Raw genomic sequence first — 9529 nt, forward strand, 5'->3', positions numbered from 1 at the left:
GAAACACCTGAGGAGATACTGAGTTTTTGTTTGGTGTCAATAGGTGTAGCGGACGGTTTGCAAGATGACATGCCTGCCCGATCAAGAATCTCTGCTGCATAATTTTTCTGACAAAGAAATAGACCACCTGAATGTCTCGTTACTGCAATGCCTAAAAAATAGCTGAGAGGGCCCAAATCCTTCATAGCAAATTCGGAAGCAAGCAGCATCATGATGGATTTCCGAAGAGCATCAGTGGATGTAATGAGAAGGATATCATCTACATATAGAAGAAGGTATGCAATGTCCTGGCCTTTACGGTAGATGAATAAAGAATGGTCTGATTTGCTGTGAAGGAAGCCGATGGTGGAGACATAGTCAGCAAACCTCTGGTACCACGCTCGAGGAGCCTGTTTGAGGCCGTATAGAGATTTGTGCAGACGACAGACATAATCCGGATGAACAGGATCGCGGAAACCCATGGGCTGATGCATATAGACTGTCTCACGAAGATTGCCATGTAAAAAGGCATTCTGGACATCTAACTGATGGATGGGCCATGAGTATGATAAGGCAATGCTGAGAACCGTCCGGATAGTTGCTGGTTTCACCACAGGGCTAAATGTTTCATCACAATCCACTCCAACTTTTTGAGACCTGCCATCACAAACAAGACGAGCCTTATAGCGCTCAAAAGAACCGTCAGATTTCTTTTTATGACGAAAAATCCACATAGATCGAATAATATTAACACCACAAGGTCGGGGGACCAAATCCCACGTCTTATTTTTAATAAGAGCATCAAATTCTTCTTGCATGGCGGATTTCCAATGTGGATCGGACAAGGCTAAATATGGAGTTTTCGGAATGGGAGAGGGTAAGAGGTCATTAGCTGAGGCAGATAGGTTGAATAGGCGTTTGGGTTTGGAAATTCCACGCATGCTGCGTGTTGTTATGGTCCTGGCGGGTTGGGGAATTTGCTGGTCATGTGGTGGAGATGGGTTGGTTTGGATGATGGTCTGTGGATCATGGTTGTTGTTTGGGGAAGCTGTTTGGGTTGTAGCTGGAGGGTTGGCGGTAATGGGCTGCAAAGTTTGATTTTGCCAGTGATGGAGGTGGGAAGGATGGAGAGTATCATCTAGAAAATCATATGCAGCTTTTGAGGGTAAATGTAGCTTAGTAAAAGGAAATTGAGTTTCATCAAAAATTACATGCCGCGAAATAATTATTTTTCTTGTTGACAAATCATAACATTTATAACCTCTGTGATTGGATGGGTAGCCCAAGAAAACACATGGGGTAGAGCGAGGTTGTAATTTATGGATACTGGTAGAAGGAAGTAGTGGGTAACATAAACAACCAAAAACCCGGAGTTGTGTATAAGTGGGATCCCGGTGATACAAGATTTGAGTGGGTGACTTGTGATTTAGAGATTTATGTGGGAGAATATTTAACAGATAAGTTGCCATTTGTAGGGCATGATGCCAAAAAGAAGTGGGCATGGAAGAATGGACAAGTAGAGTGCGAATCATGTTATTGATGGTGCGGATTTTTCGTTCTGCTTTACCATTCTGAGGAGAAGTGTGTGGGCAAGAAAAACGAAAAATAAGACCGTTAGCATCACAATATTTTCGAAAAGACTCATTGTCAAATTCGCGTCCATTGTCACATTGAAAACATTTGATGGTTTTATCAAATTGAGTTTTAATAAGAGAACTCAAGGATGAAAAAATAGAGTAGACTTGTGATTTGTTGCTAATAGGGAAAGTCCACAAAAAATTAGAGTAATCATCCAAGAACAAAACATAATATTTATGCCCAGCAGTGCTTAAAATAGGAGAAGTCCATAAGTCGCTATGCATAATAGAAAAAGGCATTAAAGTATGAGATTGAGAAGCATAAAATGGCAACTTAACATGTTTTCCAAGAACACAAGAGTCACAAAAGGAATTTGAAATTAAATTATTACAATCAATGAGCTTATTTTTGCTAAGAGATCGCAAAACAAATGAACCCGGGTGCCCTAAGCGATTGTGCCATAAACTGGATGTAAGAGATGCAAAAGTGGATGGATGGGAGACAGAATAATTATTTGTGATAGGATAAAGATCCCCAATACTATCACATCTCATGAGTGGCGTCCCCGTCTGAAAATCATTCACAGAGAATCCAAAAGGGTCAAAAGCAATAGAAACATTATTGTCAGTAGTGAGACGGCGGACAGAAATTAAATTTTTAATTATTTGCGGGGCATGTAGAACATTTTGTAGTTTTAAAGGTTTTGTAGGTGTAGAAAGGGTTGATTGTCCATAGCCACGAATTGGAATTTGTTGTCCACTGCCAACAATAATAGTTTGATTTGAGTTACTCATATTAGAATAAGACGAGAGATTACCTTGTGATGCCGTCATATGAGAGGTTGCCCCAGTATCCATATACCACTGACCATCTGGAGGATTGAGGGACATAGTGTGCATGGCGGCTTCAATGTCTGTGGGTGCAAGAGAAGGTGTGCTGGCTGCATAGGCCTGCGGACGTGGGCCTAATAATCCTTGTTGCTTTGGAGGACCACTGGGGCGAGTCCATTGAGAGGACGGATATGGGCAAGGAGGGAGTGTCCATGGTGGTGACATCCAACCCCACTGATACTGCTGCCAGGGAGCAGGAGGAGACTGCCACGGTGATGTGGTGGCCTGCTGGAATGGTTGACCACTGCCACGTCCGCCGCTACGGTGACCACGTCCGCCATTTCTGCCGTAACTACTGCGGTTTTTATTGGCAGAATTGCGGCTGTTATTCTTCTTGCCGCCGCGGTTATCATTGGAATAGGAGGCTTCAGCAAGGTGGTTCGGTTGTGTTGCGATCATGACAGCCTGAGCGCCGGTCGCCGCCATCTTAATTAGACCGGCTTCTTCAAGAGTAAGCATAGAGCGGGCCTGATAAAATTGAGGAAGAGGATTGCTTTGCCGAATCAATGTTCCGACCCCTTTGTATGCATCAGTGAGGCCGGAAACAAGTTGAAGAACGAGTCGCTGATTAGATACAGGGGCTCCAACGTTCTTCAATTGGTCAGAAATGGTTTTGAGTTGCTGACAGTAGGCTGAAGCAGTGGGAAAATCCTCCATGCGAATGGAGGAAAACTCCTGCTCGAGAGTGACTGCACGAGCATGTTGATTATCTTGGAAGATGTTGGTCAATCGATTCCAGGCCTCCATGGCAGTGGAGTCTGGTTCAATGATGGTAGCCAAAAGGTCGCTGGAGATAGTGGAATAGATCCACTGTAGAACTGTGGCATCAAGAGTTGTCCATAGTTCTTTCTCATCATCAGTTTCAGGTGCCTTCTTCTCCATGCCTGGTGCAGGAGGAATGATATGATGGAGGACCTTATGAGAGCGAGCATGGATTTTGAAAAGTTCAACCCATGTACCAAATTGAACGTTTTCCATCTCAAGAACAATGGGGATGTGGTTCTTGATGTTGGTTACGGCGAGAGCCGGATGGAAAGGGTTCTTTGTTGAAGAGGAAGAAGAGGGAGGCGGTGTAGTAATAGACGCAGGGGTTGGGGAGGACATGATCACAGGCTGAGGAAAGAAAAAGATATATATATATATATATTCATTTTCTTAAATCCAACGAACCAAATAGTTGTGTGCAATAAGTGATAAGAGAGAAAATTAAAAATGTTAAATAACTTTTAAGTTTCATCCATTTGGTCTGTTGGATTTAAGAAAATGAATGACTGAGATTAAGTGTAACTTAACTTGAGTGTAAACGAATTCCTCCTATATATTTATATACTACAAAAATATAATTCCCTAAGAAAAGGAGAATAAAGTTAGTAAAAGAAAATTTTAGGAGAAAAACATTCAGAATTACTTAGCCTGTAGCATTTTTCATGCAGGTACGGCTACAAAATTGTCTTCACCCACCAGGCTTCAAACACATGAAAGTGCATACATTATACTTAAAGATTGCATGAATTGGTGAGGGTGTGATAGAAATTTAGAGCCAAATTTTTTTTGGTGATTTTAGTATCCACTTTTGTCTTCCAAGTTTAAACTCTTCTACCAAGTTTATTGATGTAGACATAGATAAGGATAAAGTAATACTTATACGACTATAGACTAGTTTGGAGGCAACTACAGTAATATATAGAGATGAGTATGAATTGGATAAGGCTTATCCCTAATCATATTGCAATGCAAACACCTAGTTTCTTTCTTAGTCAATACATTCATCTACTATATCATATTAACATATCCTTAAGAGCTCAAATTATTCTAATAATCTTTGTGGAACATCACTTACATAAAGAATAAAGCATGTCAAACTATTCAATGTTAAATTTTATTTTTATTTTCTGTTATGTTTCATGTGTTACTATAGTGTCTAAAAGCAATTTTATATATTCAGACATGTGTATGTCCAAACAAGTTTTATAAAAAATTGCATTCCATGAACCAAAATGCAATTTTTTATACAAGAAAATATTCATATATTTTCAGTTCAAAAATGTTCTAATAATGCTAATAAAATGCATCTTTATATTTTGATGTATGATTGTGCTTTTAAGATTATGATCCTTGCCATTCTATAGTTTAGAAATAATCATTTGATTGTTTGTAGAATGTAATATATATTTACTGTCAGTATAAAGATTTGCACAACATTAATATATCATTCACCATTTATTTTTATAAGCTTTTTTAAGAGTTAACGATAATTAAACGCGAATGGTAGATGGTGTAGTGTCATACACTGCCAGTTGATACATTCTAAAAGTTTAGGCCTAATCACCCAAAAAAATTAGAGGTTTCGTATATCAATGTGAAACTAGATTAGCAAAACATGAGAGAGGACTTGTCTTAATTTCAATTAATGTTATTATGGTTGAAGGCTTGTGAAACCTAACTCCAATACCTTTATTTTTTACACTTTTATTTTTTGCATTCTAAATATTTGATAATTGTCTCATCCAAAAATATTATAGATATATATATACACACGTGTGTTTTTTCTCTCTCCTAATTTCCTTACTTATTATGCTAATGATATTTAAGATCACTTCTAACTAAATTATCGTTAAATAGTCATTAACTTTGTAAAGTGGTACTTGATTTGAATCTCATTTTCAAACTCGTTTTACTTTCCATCTTGTTATCAGTACACAAGACTAAGTACACTTGTTGATAAAAATTAGAGAAGATATCAAATAACTTTATTCAATCTTAAAAAATAATGAAGCTTTGAGTACTCCAACGCTTGAAACTTGAAAGCCTATATATAGCATAAGATTGTACGTAGAGACAACTATTAAAATATTGATAAGATATTAAAATATTGATAAGATATTAAAATTTTAATTTTATTTAAAATTTAATTATAAATTATAGTATAAAAACATAAATTTTTTTTTCTTCTAAATATAACATATATGACATGTTGTATATATCCCGATTCTTTAAGTTTTTTCCATTGAGAATCATAGCCCTACATGTGAAAGACAATATCAAGGTTGAATATGTGAATGTTGTATTTGTTTTAGGTGGGTTTAAGATGAAGGTCGATTGAGTAGTAATGGGCCACCTTATTCTAAGCCCAAAAATAAACAATTTTAGTCATATTTTTATGTTATAATAAGGTGTTAAACTTGGTATGTTGGAAGCTGTTAATATGGACTTTTAGGTGTGAAATCTAAATTTTTTTCAAGTCCTATATAGAAGAGTTTTAAAAAACAACTCTCAAGTCTCACATAGGAGAGTAGAGGAACTTGAAAAAAAAAACAATGTTATAAATAGAGGTATCCTCCCTTCAGTATAACTCGTTCTAAGTTGGTGCATTTTCATTCAACCTTTTCTTTTTCCCTCATATTTTTTGTCGATGCATTTCCAGCAAACTTCTCCCCTTTCTTTTGTGGTACTAAGAATGGCACAAGTAGCCAAATGGCAGGAATTTCGAGAACTGACACTGATAGTCAATAATGAGGGGAAAAATTGACACAAATAGCTATATTGTGGCCATTTCGAGAACTGATACTGATAGTCAAATTGAGGGAAAAGAATAATGAATTGGCACAGGCCACGAAACGTCTTAAAAAGAGTAACCTAGTCGTGACTCAATTATTAAGTATTATTTCCTGTCATTTATAATTGTTGCAAGCTACAGTAAAAACATAAGGTCATCCAAAATGTTCATGTACATGCCTAGGTGCAAGTTTTGACTAAGTTTTTCATGCTTTGGAGTGAATAATATGAGGTTAATAGTAAGTGAATGTAGGTAGACGAATTTGCTAAGCAATGAGGGGGAATAGACACTATGGACAAGCATCAAAATCATCTATGAGTAGGTTTCTCCTATAAGCCAATCTTTAGAATTCCAAAACTGCCCCACATTGAAAACATTCTCCATTATCTTAGCTACCACTAGGAGTCTGATTCATTTTCGGTACCAGAGAATAGAGTATTTTAAATTTTTTCTTTTATTTTTAAAGATAAAATTTTTCTTCACTATAAATAAGGGAATACAAGAATTATTACATATGATTTTTTTTGTTATTATTTCATAGTACTTTCCTCTCTAATATATAAGAGGAATATGATTCCAAGACAAGCATTATTTGCCACTTACACTCTTATAAAGACAAACTTGAATTCAACTATTGGGTGGGGTTATGAAATAATTAGGGGCGTTACTTTATTTTAATGTGATGAATAATGGAGCCAACCAACATTAGAAATGTAAGGGCTCCTCCTATTCATGTACCCCATTTGACGAATAAAAAATGATATATCCTCCCATCTATCTATATGAATCTCTCCACAAATCCTGTGTTATTATATGATATAAAAGTGTATATATTTATACATTTGTAAAAATTTATATAATCATTACAATATTTATCATTCATTTTGATCATATTTTAAAGAATTAATAATGATTATAGTAACACTATATAAAACTTATATATCTTTACTTCATATATTTTTTCTAATAATATAAAAAATAGAGAGAGAAATTTAGACAATAAAAATGTAATAATTTTATATATTGTCATTGTATAATTCACCATTTATAGTTAATTTTTATCGACTATTCAAAAAAAATACAAATCAATGATGAATAATAATATTAAATGTGTATAAATCTTTATATCAATAGTATATTTATTTACACTTTTTGAAGATTTATCATTAGTCTCAATGGATAGAATACCTTGAAAGTTGAAGGTTAATTGAGACATATAATATTAGTTAGAGAAATGAACACCTTCCTGGAACAAACCAAAAGGGATAATAAGACCACTTCTTACGAGGATAAATAACTAGAGTGAATAAAGAAAGCTTAATTAAGTTTCATTTACTTGTAAGGAGAGGCCATTTTGTTTTAGGTACTTGCAAGATTTTATTAACTTTTACTTTGCATAAATCCAAAATATTTGTTACATGCCCTTTAATATAATTGCCAATCTCATGACAACAAATTATGGTTTTGGTAAGTTGAGGGCGCGGTTATTGCGATTATGATCATTGCAACCATTGTGATGTGGATTGCGGCTATTGTGGTATGAATTATTTTGTAAGTAAAAAGTTATTTTTGAAATCAATGCGGCCTGATACGGTTGAGTTACGACATGATGCGACCTAAATGTTGTTACATTGTGATCTGATGTATGATTCATTGTGATTATGGGTCACACCAAAATTGAGGTGTGATGCGGTGGCGGCGGTCACTTCAGCCGCATCATGTGATGTGGTCCGTAATTTGAATCACTGGTTATAAAAATGAAATATTTATGTATTATTGATATAAAAATTTATACACATTCACTACATCATTCATTATTCAGTAGAACAGAGCGTAGAAACATGATAAATGAGTGACTATGGGTCGAGTCAGACCAGATCATGATTATCCTGTACTTAGTCTCGAATATTGATTGTATCCCGAATATTGATTGATTCAAGTCGTATATGTTTGATTCTCCTTAAACAATGTTTCAGATTCGAATCTTATAGATGAAAAAATATACGTTAGAAAAGTTAGCTCTACATATGTGATGTTTCAGCTCAAACCCCTCCGGTGCATGAACCCAAAAAACATCTACTATCTATATAAGAATGCATTGGGCTAGCATTATTACAATATTGGACATTTTCATTTTTTGCCACTTGGATTTTCAGAGGACAAAATTGTAAAACCAAATTTTTTTATATTAAAAGAATTCAAAAATTAAAAGTCTGCCACGTTATTATTAGCAGAACTCAGAAGTCTGGCAATTAAAGCAAAACTCTGCCACATTATTTATTATAACAAAACTCTGTTCATTCATTCATTAATGCCATTCATTTCTCTGAGGCTATTCATTTCTTCAAGGCTATTCATTTCTCAAAGCCATTCATTTCAAATAATAATAACAAGGCATTCATTCCAAAAGATAGTCACGTTTCCAAGGGCATTCATTTCAAGGCTATTTGTTTCTTTGCAATCTGCTACTCTTCTCATCTGTTATAAAGCTATTTTGTTTTTGCTTCTTTCTTTCTTCACTACTCTATTTAAGGTAACTGAGTTTCATACTTACCGATCCAAAGTTTTTCATTTTTTTTTTTCATTTCTATGTAATCATCATCTTACTGTGATCATTTTCCATTTTTCATATATGAAGTTCTTTCTTTGATCATCTTACTATGATGAACATGCATGTGTTCTAGATCTAAAGTTCTTTCTTTGATCATCTTACTATGTTAATATATATTTCTGGTGTATGTCGTTTTTGTACTTTATTACTTTTCGCTGTTTATTACTTTGTTGCCTTCAAAATGTTAACTTTCACTTACTTTATTTCGTTTTTGTACTTTTTTGCTGTTTTATATTTTTTATATTTGTTATATTTTACCATGAACATGCATATGTTCTAGATCTAAAGTTGGTCTTTTCTTTTTATTTGGATCTTCATGTAACGTTCCAGATCCGCTCTACATTCAATGTTTCTGTAAAAAATGTTAACTTTATTACTTTTTGTTGTTTAATATATATTTGTGATGTGTTTCAGTGTTCATTATTTATTTTTTATATTTTTTATATTTGTTATATTTTACCATGAACATGCATATGTTCTAGATCTAAAGTTGTTTCTTTCTTTTTATTTGGATCTTCATGTAACGTTCCAGATCCGCTCTACATTCAATGTTTCTGTAAAAAATGTTAACTTTATTACTTTTTGTTGTTTAATATATATTTGTGATGTGTTTCAGTGTTCATTATTTATTTTTTTATATTTTTTATATTTTACCATGAACATGCATATGTTCTAGATCTAAAGTTGTTCCTTTCTTTTTATTTGTATCTTCATGTAATGTTCCAGATCTGCTCTACATTCAATATTTTTGTAAAAAATGTTAACTTTATTACTTTGTGTTGTTGAAGATATATTTGTGGTGTATTTCGGTGTTCATTATTTATTTTTTATATTTTTTATATTTGTTATATTTTACCATGAACTTGCATATGTTCTAGATCTAAAGTTGTTCCTTTCTTTTTATTTGTATCTTCA

The sequence above is a fragment of the Lupinus angustifolius genome, chromosome LG03, assembly GCF_001865875.1.
Source record: "Lupinus angustifolius cultivar Tanjil chromosome LG03, LupAngTanjil_v1.0, whole genome shotgun sequence".
NCBI classification, from domain to species: Eukaryota; Viridiplantae; Streptophyta; class Magnoliopsida; order Fabales; family Fabaceae; genus Lupinus; species Lupinus angustifolius.